The sequence below is a fragment of the Myotis daubentonii genome, chromosome 8 (genome assembly GCF_963259705.1).
Source record: "Myotis daubentonii chromosome 8, mMyoDau2.1, whole genome shotgun sequence".
Lineage (NCBI taxonomy): Eukaryota > Metazoa > Chordata > Mammalia > Chiroptera > Vespertilionidae > Myotis > Myotis daubentonii.
Window position 1 is genome coordinate 35,718,485 of NC_081847.1, and position 23,740 is coordinate 35,742,224.

At 37.7% G+C, this 23,740-nt stretch overlaps 1 protein-coding gene and 1 pseudogene across 1 annotated transcript in view; one reads left to right on the top strand and one right to left on the bottom strand.

The window, feature by feature from the left end:
- The window catches only part of CBFA2T2 (CBFA2/RUNX1 partner transcriptional co-repressor 2), a 152,511-nt gene that overhangs the window by 66,889 nt on the left and 61,882 nt on the right, over window positions 1-23,740 (top strand).
- Window positions 20,634-21,135, bottom strand: LOC132239522 (large ribosomal subunit protein uL23-like; annotated as a pseudogene).

The window sequence follows — 23,740 nt, forward strand, 5'->3', positions numbered from 1 at the left end:
AAAGGAGTTTGCAATCTAGCATGAGACATTTTCTGTTCAGCCCCAGGAATGGTGTGAGGTAAATTGTCCCTTACCAATTCTAGGGCTAATGCTACAGAGCCTAACAGTCGCTTTTTTTGTTTGTTTGTTTTAATGGGAATGGCAAAGCATTCTTCTGTTGGCCCAAATAGGGAAACATGGCAAATGACCAGGCGTGCTTTGATTGCCCAAATAACAGTTATGGTAGAGATTCTTCAACAGGGCTGGGACTAGAGTGAGGCAAATGAGGTACCTAGGTGAAAAATTTGAGACACCCATTCCCCAGGTCAGCCCTGCACTTAAATTTGGGCCCTAGGCACCTCACTTGCCTTATGCCTATCCGAGCCCTGCTCTTTAATGTCTAAAGTAGGAGGAGGATGGCAGGCTTGATGAAGTTGATCCAGAAATGTTATTTTCCATCTTTATTTTGGAGAGTGAATAAAATTAAAGTGTTTCCTTGTGTTTCTAGCCAAGGGAACCATCTCTAACACCTGATCTTTTAAAAGTGGAGGGGGAGGGCCCAGGAGAATCAGTCGATTTGCCTTGGGAATTTTGTGTTTTTGGTCAATTTCAAATACTATAGTACATATATTTGAAGGTCCTTCAACTTTCTTGGTTTCTTTTTAATGTGCCACTTCATTTTCTTGACATTCTGGACAAATCAATATATACCCTGTGCTAGACAAGTGAAAATAGTGTGTGAGATAGATATTAGGGGATATTCCACACTCTACTTTTTCTGTTCTTTAAGAGATGACTGCTTAAATACCTTTTAACTGCATTCTGCAATCTCATCTTCTTGTGGCTTTAACCACATCTATATGCTGATGACTACCAAATTTAGAATAGCAAAAACTGCCTTGGCCAGGTGGCTCAGTTGGTTAGAGCATCATCCTGTGCACCAAAAGGTTGTAGATTCGATTGCCAGTCAGGGCATATACCTAGGTTGCGGGTTCGATCCACAGTTGGGGCCTGGGAGTCAACCGGTCAATGTTTTTCTCTCACATCCATGTTTCTCTTTTTCTTTCTAAGAATAAAAAAACAGCCCTAGTTGGTTTGGCTCAGTGGATAGAGTGTCGGCCTATGGACTGAAGGGTCCCGGATTCAATTCCAGTCGAAGGGCACGTACCTCGGTTACAGGCTCAATGGTTCACATTGATATTTCTCTCTGTCTCTCCCCCTCCCTTCCACTCTCTCTAATGAATGGGAAAATATCCTCAGGTGAGGATTAACAAATAAATAAATAAATAAATAAATAAATAAATAAATAAATAAATAAATAAATAAAATATCAAAAAACAAAACACATATCCTCTGGTAAGGATTAAAAAAAGAGAGAGAGAAATGATCTCTTTAAAAAAAAAAAGGAATAGCAAATACTTGAATTTTCATTGAATTCAATTTAAAAATATTGTTTTACTTGGTAACTTTGGTCTATATTCAGTGGTTATTTCTATATTTGGACTTATTAGAATCATTTTTAGGTTAATTTTTCCTTTCCTTTCTTTCTTTCCTCTTCCCATGGAGATTGAAAAGTGTTTTCTATATTTCTTTTTGTCTTGATATTATATTTACCTTATTTTGATGGTTCTTACATGTGTGTGTGTGTGTGTGTGTGTATGTGTGTATTTTCTTAATTGATTTCAGGGAAGAAGGGAGAGGGGAAGAGAGAGAGAAACATCAGTGATAGAGAAAATCATTGATCGGCTGCCTCCTGCATGCCCCACACTGGGGATCGAGCCCGAAACCTGGGCATGTGCCCTGACTGAGAATCTAACCATGACCTCCTGGTTCATAGGTCAACATTCAACCACTGAGCCACACCGGCCAGGCTCTTTTCTTTTGTATTTTTTACCTTATGTCTTTGTATTGCATTCTAGGTGATTTGCTCAGCTCTATCTTTTAATCTTAATTTTTAAACTGTCTGATATGCTCTTCAAAATGTTCATTGAGTATTTTATTTCTAGAAATTTTTACTTAATTCCTTTACAAATATTCTTTAAGAAAACCTGGGTCCTATTCTCATTATTTTAAAAAATATCCTTAATCACTTTTTAAAAATTAGATTGAGGTATAATTTATATACAGTAAAATTTATAGTTGTACAATTTTATGAATTCTGACAAATGGTACAATCATGTAGCTATCACCAATCAAGGTATAGAACATTTCTATCATTTCCTTATGCCCCTTCGTAGTCAACCCCCATGCTCTCTCATCCCAGACCCTGGCAAATACTTCTCTGTTCTCTGTTCCTATAGTTTGCCTTTTCCAGAATGTCACTTCAAGTATAAATTGTCTAATCACTATGTTGTACATCTGAAACTAATACAATATTGTATGTCAACTATAATGTAAAGTATATTTAAAAATATAAATTGAATTCTGTGGTATGTAGACTTCTGTATCTGTTTTTTTTCACTTAGCATAATACATTTGAAATTCATCCATGTTGTTGTGTGTATCAATGGTTTGTTTTTATGGCTGAGGAGATCTCCTAGGAGAGGAGTTTTCCTTTCCCATATGAATTGTAGAATAAGATTTGTAGATTAGTGATATGATAATGTTAGTTATTTTGGTATTTGTACTGTGCTTATATAAGTGAATATCCTATCTCTTAGCAATTACACACTTAAATATTTATGGGCAAAGGGAGAATGATGTCTTTAGTTTACTTTCAAGGGGTCTAGGCAAAAAAGTAGATAGGTAGGTAGGTAGGTAGGTAGAGTGGATGGATGGATGGATGGATGGATAGATAGATGGATGGATGGATAGATAGATAGATAGATAGATAGATAGATAGATAGATAGATAGATAGATAGAAAGAATGATAAAAGAACTAGGTCAGTTAATTAGTGAAGGGATGACACTCAACCAACTGAGCCACACCAGCCAGGCATCCTTTGAGATTTAAAAAAAAAAAAAAAGTTTTTAACTTGGGGTAAAAGAAATACAGCACAGAAAACAAAAAGAGAAGGAGAGGGTATGATAGCGAGTGATCAATTTAGTTTGTCAGAAACAGTAAACATAGCTGTTGTCTGAGAGTTATCAGATGGAAGAATATTATAGACAGAGAAAAGCAGTGCAAAGGTTGTATGGTGGGAATGAACTTGATGTGTTCAATGAATATAAAAACGGACACTGTAGTTATAGGGTAGTAGAAAAAAGAAGATAGAGAGGAAGAGGGATAGCTTCTGTAGAGCTTTGTAAGCCAATGTGAGGAATTGGGATTTTATTATAAGAGTGATGGGTAATTGAAGGTTATTAGTGGGTAGTAATGTGATCTGATTCATATTTTATAAAGATCACTCTTCTTGTGGTATAGAGAAAAAATTGTATGGGGGCATAGCTGAAAGCAGCAAGAACAGAAATAAAAAATGAATTTGGAGTAGGTTTATGGCAGTGGAAGATAAGAGATGATTCGGTATGTTTTGGAGGTAGGTTGAGTTTTCTGAACTTGTTGATAGATTGCATGTTGAAAAAGGGAGAAGACCTCTTTCAAATAATTGTTCACATCTGCCCTCGTTGTTATTCATCCACTCAATTAAATATGTTAAGTCCCCGCTGTGTTCCAGGCACTGTGACATTATATCAGTGAATAAAGCAAAGACTCTAACTTCAAGGAGATTTAGTTCTTCTCTGAGAGACAGATAGTAAAGATGATTAATAAGTAATATATATGTAGTCTAAATTATGTTTTATATATATTTAAAATATTTTATAGAAACAGCAATCAGGCTATCAATCCCCAGAAGGAAAGTAGGGGAGGGTGGGGGTAAGGGGAAGAAATCAACCGAAGGACTTGTATACATGTATATAAGCCAAACCAATGGACATGGACAACAGGGGGATAGATGGGAGCATGAGTGTGCGGGGCCCGGGGGGGGGGGGGGGGGAGGTTGGGGTTAATGGGGGGGATGAGGACACATTTGTAATACCTTAACTAATAATAAAAAATAAGCCAAAAAATGTTTATGCATTAAATTCTTTTTGGAAACAAACAAGCAAGCAAGCAAACAAACAAACAAACAAAAAAACCACCAAAAAACAACAAAACAAAACAAAACTATGCCTAGGAAGATTATTTCAAAGGTACATTATAATGGGAATTACTTTTTGTTTGCTTGCTATCTTTGTTCTTCTTCCCCTTGAAATGGCCTGAAATACACCTTTTGGAAATAAAATAAATAAATAAATAAATAAAATATTTTATAATATGTTGCAAACATGAGAAGTGCTAAGGAGAAAAGGAAAAGTTTTAAGAAGATTCATGTCCAGCTTAGGAAGGTATCAACACTAATAAAAGAGAAAAATGGTAATTGGCGTACGACGATACCCTTTTCATTGGCTAATCAGGGCTATATGCAAATTAACTGCCAACTAAGATTGGCAGTTAACTGTCAACAAGATGGCGGTTAATTTGCATATGTAGGCACAATGCAGGGAGGCGAAAGGGAAAGCAGGAAGAAGCCCCCTGCCACTGACAGTGATCGGAAACCCAGGGGGGAGCTAAGAGCTGGGGGGCAGGGAATCAGGTGCCTTTTCTGCCCTGGCCAGTGATAGCAGGAAGTAGGGGTGGAGCCAGCGATGGGAGCTGGGCACAGTCGAAGCTGGCAGTCCCAGGAGCTAGGGGTCCCTTGCCTGGGCCTAAAGCGAAGCCCACGATCGCGGGGCCGCTGCAGCTGCGGGTCCCCACTGCCCGGGCCGGACACCTCAGCCAGAGGCATCCTGCAGGGGCAGGGGCAGAGCCTGCGCGATCGTGGCACCCCCCGCTGCCACTGCAGGTCCCCGCTGCCCGGGCCGGACGCCTAGGCCAGAGGCGTCAGGCCTGGGCAAGGGGCCGATCCTGCGATTGAAGGGTGATGGGGGTCAACGCCTGAGGGCTCCCAGTATGTGAGAGGGGACAGGCTGGGCTGAGGGACACTCCCCCCACACACACCCAGTGCACGAATTTCGTGCACCGGGCCCCTAGTATAAAACAATAGGGTAATTAAGGAGGGTGGAAGGATGATGATTTTGAGCATGCAAGGAGATGATGGATATAAAATGTTTTAGCACTTCTTGTGGCACATTCTGCCTCTCACTTTTTTTTTGGTTAAACCTCACCTGGGGATATTTTTCCCATTGTTTTTAGAGAGGCTGGAAGGGATGGGGAGAGAGTTAGAAACATCCATGTGAGAGAGACATAATGATTGGTTGCCTCCTGAACTACCCCACTAGGGCCAGGGATCGAACCTGCAACCCAGGTACATGCCCCAACCGAGAACTGAACCCTGCAACCCTTCGGTCCATGGTTGACACTCTAACTGCTGAGCAAAACCAGCCAGAGATGTGTCTCTCACTTTTTGAGCATACATTATGATGAAAATCGAGGATGAAAGTTCTTTGTGGGGCACAGTCTTGATTCATTTTTTGAGAAGAGACAGGAAACCACTAAAATGAAAGGCTAAAGAATTTTGAGTAAGGTAATAGGTGTTTGTGAGGCCTGGAAAGGTGCATGTGAAACATTCATATATTGTAGGGGATTAATAACAAAAACACAGTCCTCTAGCCCAGCCATTGTGGCTCAGTGGTTGAGTGTTGAGTCATGAACCGTAAGATCACAGTTCAGTTCCGGTCAGGGCACATGCCGGGGTTGTGGGCTCAAGCCTCATTAGGGAATGTGCAGGAGGCAGCCGATCATGATTCTCTCTCATTTATATTTCTCTCTCTCTGTCCCTCTCACTTCCTCTCTCTGAAATCAATAAAAATATATTAAAACAACAACATACTCCTCTAAAAGCAGTTTGCAAGGTCTTTTTACTTTAACATTCATCTATATCCAAACAGGTTTTGAGGTGGCATACAATAAAAGACATTTTAAAAACAACTCTTAAAAAACAGCAGAGGGTCAGGGCTGAAAGAATTTGGAGAAGGATCCTAAGTGGAATAAAGCTGTTGCCACACAGCCCTATACTAACCTTTCAGACAAAACCAAAAGGAAAAACCCTGGAGTTTTACCTTGTTCTCATCTGGTTAGAGAATGCATACCTAGGAGTCTTCTATCCCAGCATAGTGAATCAGGAAAGATGTTCTGTGAGGAGATGATACCCAGGTCAGTTCTTCATGTTTGAATAAAAGTTAGCCTGGAGGAGATGGAGAGAAGGGTTTCAGTAAAGCAGGGGTGGGGAACGTTTTTTCTGCCAAAGGCCATTTGGATATTTATAGCATCATTCTCAAGCCATACAAAATTATCAACTTAAAAATTAGCCTGCTTGTTGATTATAATAGAATCAGGGACATAGAAAGGGAATGGACTGACTATTCTTGGGGGGGAAAGGGGTGTGGGAGATGTGGGAAGAGACTGGACAAAAATCGTGCACCTATGGATGAGGACAGTGGGTGGGGAGTGAGGGCGGAGGGTGGGGCGGGAACTGGGAGGAGGGGAGTTATGGGGGGGAAAAAAAAGGAACAAATGTAATAATCTGAACAATAAAGATTTAATTAAAAAAAAAAAATTAGCCTGCTAGCCGTAGCCGGTTTGGCTCAGTGTATAGAACGTCGGCTTGCGGACAGAAGGGTCTCAGGTTTGATTCCGATCAAGGGCACATATCTTGGTTGCAAGTTCCTCCCTGCCCTGAGCCCTGGTCAGGGTTGGTACAGGAGGCAACCAATCAATGTGTTTCTCTCACAACAATATTTCTCTCTGTCTTTCCCTCTCTCTTCCACTCTGTAAAAATCAATGGAAAAATATCCCGGGTGAGGATTAAAAAAATGAGCCTGCTATATTTGGCCAAACATTTAATTAACTCACCCCTAATGCCTTGGCAGGTAGGGCCAGACCAAATGATTTCTCAGGCTTTATCTGGCCTGCGAGCCAGATGTTCCCCACCCCTGCAGTAAAGTATGTGGTTAAAGTGGAGGATAATGAGACTGGATAGCTAGTGAAATGTCTAGATTATATAGTGTATTCTATGCTATGTTCAGGAGCTTAGACTTTTTTCAGTAGAAAACAAGGCTTAAGAGTCTCACAGTTTGTTTGATGCTCTTTTTTAAAAAAACAGGGAAATGTGACTTGGCATTTTGGTGAATTTCAAGGAGGCAGTCTCAGAGTCAGGGAGACCATTTTGAAATGATTACTGTAGTCAAGACAAGAGATGAAGGTCTGACTTTTGTCTGTTGTAGGTGGAATAGAGAGGGCCAGAGGACTTGAACTTGGGGTGGTGGTGGGTGGGGGGAAGTGATACAAAGTAATGATTGATTTTAAAATGAAAATGAAAAGACTGAGCTGATCAGTTAATGTTTTCAATGTAGCCTATAAATGGGTGTTTGTGCATTCAAAGGGAGGTTTAAAAAGAGTGAATAAACTTGGGTACTATATGTGTTTCATTAGACATTTGGTAAAACAATTTCTAAAATATTTCTAGCAACTTTATTTTCATTTCTATCTGCAGAATGAAAAAGTAAATTCTGGGGTTCTTTTTTATTAAATTAGCAGACCATATGGTGTTTACACAGACTGGGAGCTATGGGAAGTGGCTGTTATTTTTCTCTTTTAGGATATGATGCTTTACCTGATACCAGTATTCTGAAACATTTATTTTGTAGTGAACAGTATGTGAAACACTTATTTTAGTCGTCATATTTTTCTTGATGCCTCAATTGATGTCACCATTAATATAGTGTAATTGTCACCATTAATATAGTGTTTAATCCTATTTTTCTATTTTAATATTTTTAAAATTAAATCTTCACTACTGATTTAACATATTTTATTGATTTTTTACAGAGAGGAAGGGAGAGAGATAGAGAGTTAGAAACATCGATGAGAGAGAAACATCGATCAGCTGCCTCCTGCACATCTCCCACTGGGGATGTGCCCGCAACCCAGGCACATGCCCTTGACTGGAATCGAACCTGGGACCTTTCAGTCCGCAAGCCGACGCTCTATCCACTGAGCCAAACCGGTTTCGGCTTCACTACTGATTTATATAGTGCTCTTCAACCTTTTCACATCATAGCACAAGGAGAAATTGATAAATTCTGATTGGCCATCCCAGACTGAGGAAATCAGTATCTCAGTATACTCTGATAATCATTCACATCTCTCATTTGTTCCTTTGCACACAGCTTGGGAAGTTCTGCCTTAATTGAAAAGGTATAAAAACCTTTCTGTATTGCAATTTAGTTAGTTAACTCAAATTAGGAAAGAGTTATAGTCTATAGTAGTAGTCGGCAAACTGCGGCTTGCGAGCCACATGCGGCTCTTTGGCCCCTTGAGTGTGGCCACGAAGTTTCAATCGCACTGTATGTGCGCGCCTGCACATGGTATTTTGTGGAAGAGCCACACTCAAGGGGCCGCAGTTTGCCGACCACTGGTTTATACGATGTATCAGATATACTAGGTAGTTGCTATGGTTAAATAGAGAGCTCAGGAAACTCACATGGGCTAATGGAAAGATAGGCACAGAAACAAATTATAGATGATACAGTATGATAAATGACATTGTACAGATGTTTATAAGGGGCTGTGAGTGCAGATATGGGGGGAGGTTGTTACTTCTTTCAAGGGGCAGTTGAGTGCCTGGGAGGGCTAATGAAGAAGTGAGGTTTGAATTGGACCTTAAAGTAGGAGTTTCCTAAGTACCTAAGATAGGGAAGGCAGGGCAGTTTGGGGAGAGGGCATAACCTGTTTTATGTACTTTAGGCCTCTTTAATTTCTATCAGAGATCTTCTCGAAAAATATAAGTAGGAAACTTAGAAATTTGCTGTGATGGCAGACATGGTTATTTGCCCTGCCAAAGTGCCCATCTATCTTCCATTTATAATTGTTTGGATTCAGTCCCCACTATAATATAGTCTTATATTTGTACTGTGCTTTTAATTTTCAAAGCTTTTTATCTTCATAACAGCCCCCCAAGGATAGGAAATGAAAACCAGGTGGTTGTTTCTATTTTTATGGAGAAAACTGAGACATCATCATTATATCAGCATCCCCCCCTCCACCCTCAGGGTTGTTCATTAAAAGGCAAGAATAGAGCATCTTAAAGAGAAATTTCTATGATGACAATCATCAGTTCCCAGATAAGGTCTTTCTTCTCTGCTTGGGTACAAAGGGTGCTGTCCAACAGAAAGAACCTCTCAGTCCTCTGGTTACAGCAGCGATTCTCAACCATTTTTATCTCATGACACACATAAACTAATTACTAAAATTCTGCAGCACACCCAAAGAGATATATAGATATAGATATAGATATAGATATAGATATAGATATAGATATAGATATTTGCTAATCTGACCAAAAAAAAAAAAGGTATAGTTTTGATTCATTCACACCTGACAGCTGTTGTTGCATTGGCTGTTGTCATTTTTTTATTTGACCATCTAAGGCAATGGTTTTCAACCTTCCTAATGCCGAGACCCTTTAATACAGTTCCTCATGTTGTGGTGACCCTCAATTTCATTGTTACAAATTGAACATAATTAAAGCATAGTGATTAATCACAAAAACAATATATAATTATATATGTGTTTTCTGATGGTCTTAGGCAACCCCTGTGAAAGGGTCATTCGACCCCCAAAGGGGTCACAACCCACAGGTTGAGAACCACTGATCTAAGGGAAAAGAGGGCACTGTCCCTTACTAAATAGTCAGGCATTGCACATTTTAAAAATTCTTGCAGCACACTCGTTGAAAATCACTGGGTCACTGCTATAGTGCTGACTGATGAGGCAGTGACCAGGAGGGAGCCAGCAAGGCAAACAGCATGGTTGCTGATCACAGAGCTAGCAGCCCGACATCTGCAAGCTGCAGTTGTAGCCGTTTGCTACAGCATATTCATATTTCTGTCCACACTGGTGAAGAATCCCAGGGCTTGGAGGAAGAATGCAAGATAAACCATTCCAAACTTATAATGTACTTCATCTCTAGGATTATATTATGTATTGGGTGGAGATCCCATACTTGGTACTTTTCCCAATTCTTTTATTTCCATGTTTATTCCATTTTCCCTATACCGATTTTAGTTTAATGCCAAAATAAGATTGTCCTATCTTAACAGATGAATTGAGTAGGTGCTAATTGCGTCACTGAAATGTTTGCCAAAGAGATTTTATTTTCTAGCTGGTTTTGATCTGCCTCTATTCTTTAGCTGCTCTTGGAAAACACAGTAGAATACCTGATTATGTTTTAGGGTGTTGTTATTAAAATAGTTTTTTCACTGAGCCATGACAGCTATTGACCCTTTATATTTGTATCTATACATAGAATTTTTCCTTTTTTTTTTTTCTAAAGGTACCTGGATTTTTGGAATTAGTGAAGAAAAGAACTTTTTGGATTACTAAGTTTGATGTGCTATACTGGGAAGAAAAGGATGATTTTGATATGGAGCCAACATTTTCAAACCATAGCTGATTTTTTTTCTTACTCCTCAAGACCATTCATTTGACAGAATGGGCGTGCTTTGTCAGAAGACTCTCTTGTCTTGTTGACATAAGTGGGTTCCTACATAAGAGCTTCTACTTGTCAGTCTTCTAACTTCCATAGAGTCCCGTTCAGCTATAGACTTGTTACATTTATATATTTGTGAAGAAAGACATGAACTCTAGAAGAAGATGAAGTATCTTTGCACTATGATCAATGTTCATACCTTTTATTAAATTCTTAGTCACACTGTACAAACAAACCTCATCAAGTCCTATAATAATTCACTCAGCATCTTTCAATTTAGATTCCTTTTGCTATACTTATGGGCACTGGAGTCCAGCAGAGTTGTCACTTAATTTAAGCTATATGATCTTGGGCATAATTTAACAGCCTTAGTTTCTGATTAAGTAAAGTGGTATTGTCTCACATCGTTGTCTTGGTATAAGAGTGCTTAGCCACATTTTTTGCACATACTGTAATAAATAAATGTTATCATTTACAAATGAACAAATGGAAATGGAAAGTAATGGTAGCCATCATTATAGTTGCTTCTTAATTTATCTTTCCCAACAAGAAAGTCTTGCGCAACTCAGATCTTGGGTAAGTTGGAAACCTGCTTCACCATTAGCATGGACTTAGAAAGGTATATAGTGCTCATGGGCATCTGAATAAAGGCTTTTAAATCAGTTTTCCTTTGTTAGCAACTGGTCACTTTTTAGTCGTCATTAGAATAAATGGCTGCATAATACAAATAACATCAAAACACCATAAGTTAATATAAGAATAATGCAAACATTTGCAGAAACAATAAAAGATCAAAAGTAAATGACTTCCCATTCCAACCCCACATTTCCCCTTTACAGCTGACTGCTTTGGTATTTGTACACCTATTTCAAAAATTGTCCACATCACCAAAATTTTGTAATGTTTTCTAAGGGACTTTATATGATTGAATTTGTTTATATTGAGCATAAGTTTTCTTGGGAGTATTAATCTTTAAAAAATAGATCTGGTAAAGAGTTGAGAAGTCAAGGCTATAAAAAAGGTAATTGGGGCCAAAGTTGAATATGGAAATGAGATAAACAATTCCTATTTATTTGTAAAATAACCATAAATGAATGTTATTAAATGAATTCTGCTTGCACCCATTTGGTACTATATTTTCCTTCAAGCTTTTAGCACTTTCTTCATACTGCAAGGTTGTTAGAGTTGCTGTACTCTGCAGAGACCCACGAGGCTGGCACAGCAACCCTCTCCTTGCAGTGCCTACAGATATCATCCAAAGGGGCCAAACACATGGCATTGTAGTGAATTTCCAGATGTCATTTTCTCTGTTTGGATGACTTGGAGCTTAAGAAGGATATTTGTTTTTGAATAGGAGCAAAATTGTTACTTTGGCTTAAGGCCCACTCTGGCACCATTCCCACATCTGTTATTGATTAGATGTGAATGCTGGTCACTCAGGATGCAGGAGTGCTAGTCTGATTATCAAGCTCATCCTTCAGGATAAAATACTGCCAGAAATTTGAAGAATGGCATAAACTGGCTATACATAGCTGTTATAGAGACTTTAATTTCATAGCGATTGTACAGAAGTTTAAATTGCATTAAAATTTTTTGATAGTGATGAAATTATCACAACATTAACCACAGAAACTGCCTTTAGAGAAAGGCATAGAATAAGTGGTAGAAGCCTTTTGTACTGCTTTAAAAAATATATATATGTATATAATTAATGTAAATTGCAGATATTTTGTGTAATCCAATGCATTTTCATAGTTGTCTACTTCGTGTAACCCTTTTTTTTTTTTAAATTTCTTTATTGGTTTCAGAGAGGAAGGGAGAAGGAGAGAGAGATAGAAACATCAATGATGAGAGAGAATCATTGATCAGCTGCCTCCTGCACGCACCCCACTGGAGATTGAGCCCGCAACCCAGGCATGTGCCCTTGGTCAGAATCGAACCTGGGACCCTTCAGTCCGCAGGCTGATGCTCTATCCACTGAGCCAAGCCGGCTAGGGCGTAACCCAAGTCTTAAACAGAATTTAGAATACTTAAGTTTACCAGAAAATTCCTACATACCCTCTTGTAACCAATATCTCATTTCACCCCCTGTATTTCTATTTCATGTAGATGGTATCATATAGTGTGTATTCTTTAATGTCTGCCTTTTGTGGTTTTAAGTTTCATACATGTAATTGTGTGAATTATTCCTTTTTAACATTGTAGTATTGCACTGTATGAATGTAACTTAGTTTATCACCTGTAGATGGGCATTTGGGTTGTTTCCAGTTTTTAGCTATTATGAATAAGGCTGCTATAAACATTCTGTAGTTGTTGTGAATATGTGTTTTAATTTCTCTTGAGCTGGGATTATTCAGTCATTGGGTAAATATATATTTAAGTGCTAAACAGTTCTCCAACAGTCCAAAGTGGTTGTATCATTTTATATTTACCAGCAAAGTTTGAGATATGTTCCATATCCTCCTTAACATTTACTCAGTCTTTTTTATTTTATTTTTTACATTAATCTGTTTCAACAATCTCTCTTCAAATCTCATTTTCAAAAATTAGGTTATTTGTGTTTTTATTGTTGATTTGTCAGAGTTCTATTTACAGTTTAGATATGAGTCCTTTGTTAGATTTATAAGCTGTGAATAATTTTTCTTAACTATGGCCCATCTGTCCATTTTCTTAATATTGTCTTTTGATGTGCAGAAAACCTTAATTTTCATAAAGTCTAATTTATCAATTTTAAAAAATTTATGGTTTTTTTTGGTGAGGGAGGGGTAACCTGTTTAAAAATTTTGTTTGACATGAGGTCATGAAGATTTTTCTCCTGTTCTTTTTACAGAAACTTACTGTTTCTAAGTGTTAGTGTACCATCCATCTTGAATTAGTTTTTGTAGAAGGATTGACGTAGTATTAATTATTTTCACTTGAATATTCAGTTCCAGCAATATTTGTTAAGACAGTTTTTTCCCCAGTTGATCTGATTTGGCATTTTTACTAAAAATTACTTGCCAATGAGAATTTTGTCTTCTAACCTTGTTCTTTTGATATTGTTTTGACTATTCTATATCTTATTATCATATATAACTTTTTAGTGTCTATCCCTCTTGTCCTTTTGTTTTTTAATGCAGAGATATTGTTGAATTTCTAAAACTTTTACAGAATTGGGGATATACACTTTATGTTGTTTTTATGAAAAGTTGCAGAGTAATATTACTGCAATATAATTTCTCTCTTGTGATATATATACATGTAAGGGCATGGGACCCCCCCCAAAAAAGGTATGGAACAAATTACTTTAAAATAGAAAAATGTTTTGGGTTATCCCCCATTAGAAGCAAAGCCAACAATTACCTTGTTTTTATTTGGATTTAAGTTAAAGTTGAAGTTCTAGTCCTAATTTCACATTCTGAATATATTTTAACCTAATAGTCTTAATACTAGGAAAACATGATAATTTCTGTATAATCCACTAAGAAATACCTAAGAGTTGACTTAAACTTTTTTTAGAGAGGGAAACATTGATTTCTTGTTTCACTTATTTATGCACTCATTGGTTGATTCTTGTTTTATATCTGTGATCAATATTGTAACTCAGGTTCTTTGTTTTATTTTAATCCAGAGGAACCAGAGGTGTTAGCTTATGTTTTAAAACTCACATTTGGTAGTGGTACAAACAGCTGTCACACTGAATAATTGTCAAGTCATTATGAGGGTTTCTGTTGTTCACTAATCTGTAGGTATAAATCTTGGTTTTAACCACATGTAATTGGTAAAAATTAGTTCTTGGGAGAGTTTATGCTGTGTAGGCCATCTGTTCCTTGTTCTCAAAAACAGAATGAAAAGTTAGCCTTAAAATTTGCAAGCCAGCCTGGCCAGTGTTGCTCACTGGATTGAGCATCATTCCATGCACCAAGAGCTCACCGGTTCAATTCCTGGTCCAGGCCCATGCCCGGGTTACAGGCTTGATCCCCAGTAGGGGGCGTGCAGGAGGCAGACAATCGATGTTTCTCTGTCATCGATGTTTCTGTCTCTCTCTTCCTCTCCCTTCGTCTCTATCTAAAAATCAATAAAAACAGACTTAAAAAAATTTGCAGGCCAGTGAACTCAGATGTACGTTAGGAAGGTTGGCTGAGTGTAGTCTCTAGAGTAGACACTTGTAACTTGGAATCTGTATTTAGACATTCTAGATTGGTTGCAGAAGCATTAGTGCATGTGGATATACTCTTCATTTGGTGGACAGGAGTCTTCGTTAGCTGATTCTCAATGGCAGCCATGAAACAACACAGCATCTTAGATGATAAAAAAAAAAAAGATTTTGATTGGCTTTATAAGATTCAGTGAAATCTTCCTTTTCTTTGTGTTTCACTCCCAATTTACTTGAGGTCCCCTCCTTAAACTCTTTATCACCCAGCGACACCATGAACTCTTGAGGGTTGGAATTGATTTCAGAGAGGAAGAGATAAAAACATCAGTGATGAGAGAATCATTAATTGGCTGCTTGCTGCACACCCCCCATTGGGGATCAAGCAGAAGCCCAGATATGCCCTGACCAGGAATTGAACTGTGACCTCCTGGTTCATAGGTCAACGCTCAACCACTGAGCCACACAGGCCTGGCTGGTTTGCAGTTTAGAACAGGATTATTAACTTTGTTTCCTGATAACAAAATAGGTGAGAGGGAGGGAGGGCGGCTTAATTGCCTATTTTATAGTGAACCAGTGTTTTAGTTGTGCTTATTTGTTTAAGCATTTACTGTATATATATATAAAAAATGATATTCTTTAAACTCATAATAAGGTTTTGATAGTTTATCTGACATGCCTTTGGTCATACAACCAAGTTATTGGGATTGTAACCTAGGGCAGTTGGTCTAAATGAAGAACATGTTTTTACCCATCTATGTTGTGCAGGTAGAGAAGGACTGGGGCCTAGGACTTTTGACTTTCAGATCTTGGTTTTTCTGTCATGCTTTCTATTTCAAATAATCTTCCCCATTGTTCCCTGATCTTAACAGCTTGTCAAAATGTTGGTTTCAAAAAATGAGGTCATTATAGCTAGATCATACTATTTGTGTGTGAAGAAAGACCTAACGTGTTAGGAATGCTTGGCAGCCCAGTGTGTGTCTTATAATTCTTGTGCAGCAAAAAAATATTTAGTGAGAGAGCAAATGAAAATATTTTATAAGCAATGCTCCAGAATAATTCAAGGAAATTGGTATTTACCTGTTATGCCCAGCACGTCCTCAATTCATTTTCACGTTCCTTACTGTGAACATATGTATCAATTTTTAATGAATAATTGTAATCGTAACTGCATTAGGAGGCTCCCCCCCCCACTAGTTTTGTACTGTATGCATTTCCCCAAGTGTTGAATGATTTTCATAATTATAATTTTTAATGTCTTCACAGTTCACATTGACATTCAGGTCCACCATTTAATTAACCATTCCTCTGTTGTATAAATTGCTTTTTCCCTGGAGTTATTTTCTTAAGGACAAATTCCCAGGAGTGAGGTTGCATAGTGAAATGGTAGAAATGTTTTTCTGGCAGAAAATTTATGTTTTAACCCACTAATTGAATGTTGGTTCTTCAAAATACATTTATTTCTGTACCTTTCTTCTCAGTGCATTAGTAATTGCGTACTGTAACTAATGGGCAGTAACAAGCATATAGATAATCTACAAAACCTTACAGTTTGGACTGGAAATACATCGTTATTTTCTTTCAAAATTCACTATCTCATTTTGTTATGCTTTGGCGAGTGATGGAGGACTGGCTAAGTGAGGAAATGTGGAGAAATTGAAATGTTGGCCATGGTAAATTGAAAGTTAGAAAAGAATGATTACTCTTTATGGTTGACTATTGAAATATAAATTTAGCCCTATCTGGTTTGGCTCAGTGGATAGAGCATTGGCCTGCAGACTGAAGGGTCCCAGGTTCGATTCCTGTCAAGGCCACATGCCCAGGTTGTAGGCTCAATCCCCAATAGGGGGCATGCAGGAGGCAGCCGATCAGTGATTATCATTGATGTTTCTGTCTTTCTCTCCTTCCTCTCTGAAATCAATAAAAATATTTTAAAAAAAGAAATATGTTTAATTCTTTTGTCCTTCTTTGCATACCAGTCTCTATTTGTACCTTTGTCCCATTACCCTAAAAAGGTAGCTAATTAATGGATATGATACTTTACACTGTGTAAAAGGACCATTTGTATATGCTCATGTAATTATATCAGCATTGTGGTGAATTATTATCATTGTTATCCTTTATTTTATTTTATTTTTTTTTAATATATTTTATTGATTTTTTACAGAGAGGACGGGAGAGAGATAGAGAGCTAGAAACATCGATGAGAGAGACATCAATCAGCTGCCTCCTGCACATCTCCTACTGGGGATGTGCCCGCAACCCAGGTACATGCCCTTGACCGGAATCGAACCTGGGACCTTTCAGTCCGCAAGCCGACGCTCTATCCACTGAGCCAAACCGGTTTCGGCAATCCTTTATTTTAGAGATGAGTAAACTGAGGTTCCTATTGATATCGATTCTTTACCCAAAACAGTGAAACCTGCTCATCCTTCCTATCTTTCTGTATTTTTTTTCTTCTTTTCTCTCTGAAGGTTTTAAGCACAGACTGAATTCATGGAAGCCATTTGTATTCTATAATATCAGTTTAAAATAGAGAAAATCTTAAGATTTTCCATGGTCAATAATTTCTAAATAATCAAAAGTACTTAGTGGTAAGAGCATGAAGGGCCAAGGGGACTCATAATAAGGAAATAACAATAGAAAGGCAGTTCTGAGTCAGAAAAAAAGTTGTGTGATTTGATTTTTACTTTTTTTTTTCTGTTTCTTAGAAAGTTCATATTAGGGCACAGAAATTCAGGACTGTCCTAATTTGGAAGCTACAAACTTGATTGCTAGCTTTCCAAAAAGTATACAGGAGAAATCTCCTAGAATTGTCCCAACCTAAATCTAAACTTCACTGCTTAAACATGTAATACTCTTTGCCTTTGTTGATTGAAATTATTTTAATTATATTCCCTTAAATGGACTTAGATGGAAAAACATCTTGGATGTTTCCAAAACCAAAAGTTGAATCATTTACATGTATTTCATTTTTAACTTGTTATGTCTGGGCTGTTTGGGATTTAAAGCCATTAATCTTAACTCATGATTTCTGTCCCAAGATAAATGAGAGGCAGATGCTCACAACTGGACCATTTGTTGCAAATGTTGTTTCATTCACATAGTTTAAATTGTGTTAGAAATTTTTAATAGTGATGAAGTCAGGAATTTAGAGTAAATCTTTGGGTCTTCCATTGAAAGGGAAAGATAGAAACTTCCAACTCATTGTAGACATATAGACTCAATATTACTTTTTGTTGATACTTTAATTTAAAATATGTGTTGTTAGTCTGTATTTTAGCTTTGCTCAAGTGTTAATTAAAATGATGAACTTATGAAAGGAAAATAAACATTTTGGAATATGTTCTGTAATTAAAATAGAAAGCTAAAAGCAAATAAGTATATATATATATTTTAACCAAAATAATACCATTCTCATTCAGCTTGTATTTCTTTGTTCCTTCACTTCTATCCTGTTTGAAAGACTTGTACTGCATTATCTTAGCTTACTGTAATGACACTATATTTAAGAGTAATACAGCCTAGCCCGGCCAGTGTGGCTCAGTGGTTGAGCGTTGATCTATGAACCAGGAGGTCACAGTTCAATTCCCAGTCAGGGCATATGCCCAGGTTGCCGGCTCAATCCCTGGTGGGGGAGTGTGCAGGAGGCAGCTGATCAATGGTTCTCTCTCATCATTGATGTTTCTATCTCTCTCTTCCTCTCTGAAATCAATAAAAATATACATTAAAAAAATAAGAGTAACACAGCCTAATCAATCAAGGTGATCTCATAATGCAGGGATGGTTTAACATTAAGGAGCTGAAAGGGGAAAAAAATCATTTCTATAAATAGATCCCTTTCCCTTCCTAAAAAAAAAAAAAGCTCTTGATTAAACTAAAGACCTATTTCTAATTTTAAAAAAATAAGTAAAAAGCAAGTTTGTGGTAGATGGAAACTTCAAGGGCGTAAATGCAAAACATATGGCTTAAACTGGAGCTGAAACTTAAAAATGGTGAAGAACAGCAGAGAAGACAGTTGGGGGCTGTGGAAGAGGCACAGATTAATGAATCTGACATAGAACTTCTGGGTTGGAAGTCATACATAAGAAGTCCAGCCAGGCAGAAAGAGCATAAGGAGGCTATGGAGACACTTTCCCTAGTCTTTATCTGTTGTGGGGATATTTATCTGATACTGCTTCCTCCAGATTCATTATAATAAAGCACCTCATTTGCATATGCATCATACATTCCCCTAAGATTTAGGCCCATAAAAAGTCAGTTATGTGAACTCTATTTCGAGCTTACATTCTGAAAAGGAAGGATAAACCCAAACTATCCTATCTTTAATTGCTTAGCCTGAACAGTATGAGGTCATCATTGTTCAGATTTTCCTCAAACAGAAAAAAGAAGATAAATTTGTTTCTTTGGTATGGGATCTGTGCTAGTTTGTACTAGTTTTATTTCATTTGATTGTTAACAACAACTCTGGCAGTTGGACAGTATTGACTGCATAATTATAAATAAGAAAACTGAGACTGAGGAGGACTATTCCCCCTATTAAAAGTAGCAGATCCTTAATTTGAATCCTGATTTGTCTGAATCCAGAGACTGTTTTTTTCTATCACTGTATCATATTTCTACATCAAAGCTGTCTAAGGAAGACCCAGAAGACAGATCTATTACCAATTCGTGACCATTGCTAAGAACCATTTCAAAGCTGTCCACCAATGGAATGTGCTATCTTTGCAGTAATAAGGCAAACCTCCCAAACGCCCAAAGTTCCCTAGGAAAAGCTGGATATCAGCCATTCAGGTAGTTTATCCAGGGGCTTCCCATCTCTGAAGAGAGCTTGATTTTTGGTCCCTGGTAATCCCAAGTCTGCAGTTCTGTTTTGTTGGTTATTCATCCCAAAGCAGACACTGATGGACTGGCTGGCCATTCTTCACACTGAGGAAACATATGAATCAGTTTTTTAAATATTAAGGGAAATGGAACCAAATTGGAGCCCTAGCATTGGCAAACTCTTTTTAAAGTTTGAAGAATAAATATGTGCAGAAAAATTATATCTTTGTATATCCAACTTAACTGAGAATTGTAATGTGATTTATAAAAAAAGTTAAGTCATCCTTAAATCAAGTTGATGGTTACCTTACTAATACTTGAAAGATGGTACTGGGCACATATGCCTTTGCACTGGACAAGCATTTTTACTTAATAGAATATAATTAAGATAGCACAAGTTAACAGCCTTTTAAGATTTAGTATTTTTCAGTCTGAAAGAGTAACAGCTGTGTGTATAGGGGGAGGATAGATTTAGATAAATATAGCATTTTGGGGATGGAAAGGCCTTATGGAGGGAGTTATATGAACAAAAGATTTGATGTCTGTATAACTCTGTGATATTCCCCACCAATTTAAAAACGTTATTCTTGTGTAGCTTCACAGATATAACATTATACTGATTTCATTATATGCGTGATGATGCATTAATAGTACATGTATTTTTGAGGGGTGATTTTTTTAAAGGGGTACTGATTTATTCATACTTTGTCTCCTTAATGTCAAGTAAAGTTGTATGATTTTTTAATGTGAATGAGACAGTCTGTGGCCTAGAATTTGAGTAAGCATAACTTGCCTATACTTATGCTATTAATATTAACATCATACTTCAGCAGAACTAAATAGCATAATTACCTTTTATGTCTTTTTTTCCTGTTCATTAACTAATAATTGTTATCAAATCACTATTCTTGCTTATAGTGTCCTAGGCTTGGTGACAGATGATGAAAACAGAATCAACAAATTGGAACAAAAGTGTTGGGGAAGATTTAAGTGTATCTAGAGAAGAGGAAGGAGTTCTAGAAATGGAGACAGTATGATCATAGGATGACCACGACTTATAGGATGACCACAACTTAACGTAGACCGTTCATGAGAATGGATGCTATGCATGAGTATTTAGCAACTGAGAATTGTGAAGGTCAGTCTGAAGAACAACAGAGAATAGGGATTCTTTTTTTTTTCTTTTTTTCTTTTTTTTACAGTGTAAAATTTTTATATTTAGAATTAGGCAGCTGGACTCAGTTTAGATGATTCCAATTTTGTTGGCATCCAAAGCATCATAGTCAGGAGCCAGTTGAACATATGCCTTCTTCTCGCCATCGGGCCTGATCAGGGTGTTGACCTTGGCCACATCAATGTCATAGAGCTTCTTCACAGCCTGTTTGATCTGGTGCTTGTTGGCCTTGACATCCACAATGAACACCAGTGTATTATTGTCTTCTATCTTCTTCATGGCTGACTTGGTAGTCAGGGGGAATTTGATGATGGCGTAGTGGTCAAGCTTGTTTCTCCTGGGCGTACTCTTCCAAGGATATTTAGGCTGCCTCCGGAGCCTTAGTGTCTTTGACCAGCGGAAGGTGGGTGACATGCGGATCCTCTTTTTTGTGTGTGTGACTGTGGACGCCTTTCAACACTGCTTTCTTTGCCTTCAAAGCCTTTGTTTTGACTTCACCTTTGGGAGGGGCAGGGGCTTCCTTCTTAGCTTTCGGCGCCATCTTCGTAAAAAGGGTTTCTGAGACCCGTTCCCTTGGGCTTATAAAGCCAAGTCTCTGAGAATAGGGATTCTTTTTAAAAATATATATATTTCATTGATTTTTTACAGAGAGGAAGGGAGAGGGATAGAGAGTTAGAAACATTGATGGGAAAGAAACATCGATCAGCTACCTTCTGCACACCTCCTACTGGGGATGTGCCCGCAACCAAGGTACATGCCCTTGACCGGAATCGAACCTGGGGCTTTTCAGTCCGCAGGCTGACGCTCTATCCACTGAGCCAAACCAGTCAGGGCAAGACTAGGGATTCTTGATGAAATGGGTTCGTGGAAGGAGTGTGTAGAATAGATTGAATCCCAGGGAAAGTCCAGTTAGAGAAATGAGGGGCTAATCTAAGACAGTGGCTCTAAGAGTAGAGAGAGGGTTGAGGATGGGTATGACGAGGTAGAAGTGACAAGATTATGCTGATTTATTGAAAATGGGGAGCTGTGAGAGAGAGAATATTATTCAAGTTCAGCCAAGCTTTTAGGATGTGCCACTTTTGATTTGGTGTTTCATGCACTAGGTGATGCAGGTGTGGTAACGAAATAGAAAAGGCCTTTGTTTTTCCCAAAGGTGGGCATCAATCACTCGCCTGATTGGTGTGATGGTAATAACTGCAATGAAGAAAATAACCAACATCATGGAATGGTCTGGTAGGGATAGTGGAGCAACTTTAGTTAGTGAAGCTCTTTCTGAGAAAATGATATTTGTGCTGATATCTGAATGATAAGGAGTTAGTCATGTAACAACTTGGTGAAAGCCAATTCTAGGCCGAAGGCACTGAAGTAGGAATTCTCTTGGTGTATTTGAGAAGTAAAAAGAAATGTCAGCATAACTAGTGTATTCTGAGAACAGGACAGGTGTATGAGATTTTAGAGATAGGCATGGGCTGGGTCAGCAGTTCTCAAACTCGTTGGTTTCAGGATCTCTTTGCACTCTTTTTTTTTTTTACAAACATTTTTTTATAGGAAACACACACACCATATTTCCATTGGAAATTTAAAAATTTTAAACATTCTTTTAAAATAATAAACTCATTACATGTTAGTGTAAATAACATTTTTATGAAAATTGATTTTCAAAGCAAACTTTAATTAGAAGAGTGGCACTGTTTCACAATACTCTAATGACTGGCTTACTAGAATATAACTGTTTTCTCATGTTTACTTCTGCCTTATATCTCTTGTACTATTATTAATTATGTAGCCACTGGGGAAAAAATCACTGTATACTCATGGAAGAATAAGAAGAGTAAAGAAGGCAGATAACCTATTATTATGAAAATTGTTTTGACCCTCCAGGTGAGGGTACACCCACACCCATCCAAAGGGTCTACAGAATCCCCAAGGGTTCCCAGACCACATTTTGAGACTGCTGGATTGATATTTGTATTTAAGCCAAAGTAACGAGTCTCTGTTTTATGTAAGAGCATTGGGAAGTTATTCCAGAAGTTTAAATAGATCTGTGAAAAGATCTCTTTGAGGTTTTAAAATCAGCACTTTTGACTGCTACATGAAGAATGGATTGGAAGGGACAAAAGCAGAAGCAGAAAGAATAGTTAGGGGGCAGCTGTAGTAGTACAGGTGAGAGATGACAGTGACTTGAGCTAAAGTAGAACAGTGGAGATGGATAAGTGATATTATTGTGATATATTTAGAGTTGACCTGTCAGGATTTACTAAAGTATTATTCTTGAAGGTTCTGTGTTCCAGAGAAATTGTAGCACAGATGCATCAGTAAATGAAACCAGAGAGACCTAGTTTTGAATCGTAGGAAAGCTGTGAGAAATTTTATCATTTCTCCCTGTCTCCAGAAAAAAAATGTAAGAAGGAATCCATTTGACTAAGAAGGACTAGAATTAACTTATTCTCTGACAGCCTCAGTTCTCTGAGTTATCTGACTTTGGCTAAATATGTTTGGCCAAAGCAGCACAATGTTAAGAGGTTGAGATTCAATAGATTGAGACTGTGGGTAGGGATAACCTCCATAAGAAGGCAAGATGCTAATCAAATGTAATTTTAAGTCATTTCTGTTCATGTGAGAAATATTAACTTGGTGGAGACTTGAAACAGATGGTGTGCAGTTGGAAATAGATAATATATTATTCCAAATAAACATTTGCTGGAGCTGGGAAGCAACAATCCATATTTCACTTTTCCCTATTTACATTATCAAGTCAGCTAGCTGTGTGGCTGCTGCTTTTAACTTGCATTAAGGTTATCAACAGGGTTTTGATGTTGGCAGGCAATTACAACATATCTTTAAATATTAAAATCATTAACATTGGAAGAGATCCTTAAGTTACTTTCAACATATTAGTGGATACTGATTGTTAATACATTTCTGATGGATAGCTATCTAATATCTTATACTTTAATAGTATAACAGAGTACTTTCTTAGTTGTTACTTTATTGGCCTTTCAACATCTTTCCCCTCCCCCCTCCGTGTTTTAGATGAGAAAAGCAAGGCTCTGGAGTGACTTGCCGAAGAGCCTCCAGCTGACAAGTTGGTAGAACAATCAGGATTCAGTCACATATTTTAGTTTCATGTCCAATGTTCTGTATTCTACATAAGCCTGCCT